A 1,486-nucleotide genomic window follows, 5' to 3' on the forward strand; every position below is an offset into this window, starting at 1 on the left:
TAAGCCTTCTTAAGGGAGGAAGCCAAAACCCACAAATCAAAAGTCTTAATCTGCCTTTCACAATGTGTATCAAATCATCACAATGTGCACTTTAAATATCTTACAGTATTGTCAATGATGCTTCAATAAAGCTGGGGGAAAAATGAAATCCCACACAAAAGTCTTAACCTGAACCATTGTGTTGAGAAATAGAGCAATGGAGGATCTTTTATTCATCACATGAGCAAAAACACAGAATACATTTATTAATTAATTTTCCCCTAAAGAGAATACAAATATACTTTGTATTTAGAGAAATAAAAGATTAGTTGTTGGGAGTTGCTTTTGGAGAATGATCAATCAACACCTTCTCAAGGATCGGGTACTGATGCCGGGGACCATCGCCCCTCTCACACATTAACTAAACTTTGTACTCCTGGTTCCTTTAACCATAAATCGACCCTTTCAGCTTCAATTTGAAGGCTAGCCATTGTTGTTTCGTAATTCTTTTCACGGCCTTCAAAGAAACTTTGGGCAATCCATCCTGATACAGGATGCCTGAAATATTCCCAGTGTTCTGGGATATAGCCTCCTGGAATTTCTGCTAACTCAGCTTCACCAGTGAATATATTCACCAGAGTTATGCCAACTGCTACTGGAATCCCAGTCAACAAAATGTAGAACTTCCTTAAACTGAAAAAAATGCCTGTCATAGAAACCAGAAGGTTTGATGGTAAACAGTCTTTACCCATGGTCTCCACTGTGTCACACAGGAGCTGCAGTCTTCGGAAAGCCACGGGTGAGGAAGCCCCCAAATCCAAGCCAAGTGCCAAGCCAGTGGCCAGAGAGAGCAGCCACTGCAGTGACCGAAGCCTGCTGCAATAAACTCATGGCCATCATGGCGACTATGAGCAAATCTGATCACGTGGTTCTTATCCTTTCTTTTATTAATGTGGTGTATCACATGGATCGATTTGCAAATATTGAACCACTCTTGCATCCCAGGAATAAATCCCGCTTGATTGTGGTGAGTGAATTTTTTTTTTAATGTATTTGTTAGATTCGGCTTGATAATATTTTGTTGAGGATTTTTGCACCTATGTTCATCAGAGATATTGGCCTGTAGTTCTCTTTTTTGATAATGTCTTTATCTGGTGTTGGTATCAGGGTAATGCTGGCCTCCTAGAATGAATTTGGAAGCTTTCCCTCCTCTTCAATTTTTTGGAATAGTTTGAGAAGATTAGGTATTAACTCTTCTTTAAATGTTTGGTAGAATTCACTTGTGAAGCCGTCTGGTCCTGGACTCTTGTTTGTTTGGAGTTTTTTGATTACTGATTCCATTTCATTGCTGTTAATCTGTCTAATCGGTCTGTTCACATTTTCTATTTCTTCCTGATTCAGTTTTGGGAGGTTATATGTTTCTAGGTGTTTATCCATGTCTTCCACGTTGTTCAATTTGTTGGGATATAATTTTTCATAATATTCTCTTATAATCCTTTGCATGTTT

The 1,486-nt window shown here is 38.7% G+C and overlaps 1 pseudogene; it reads right to left on the reverse strand.

Annotated features, from left to right (window-relative positions):
* Positions 1-304: 304 nt before the first annotated feature.
* LOC110581296 lies at positions 305-879 on the reverse strand (annotated as a pseudogene).
* Between the last annotated feature and the right edge of the window lie 607 nt (positions 880-1,486).

Source organism: Neomonachus schauinslandi, chromosome X (genome assembly GCF_002201575.2).
Source record: "Neomonachus schauinslandi chromosome X, ASM220157v2, whole genome shotgun sequence".
In the NCBI taxonomy this organism is placed as follows: Eukaryota; Metazoa; Chordata; class Mammalia; order Carnivora; family Phocidae; genus Neomonachus; species Neomonachus schauinslandi.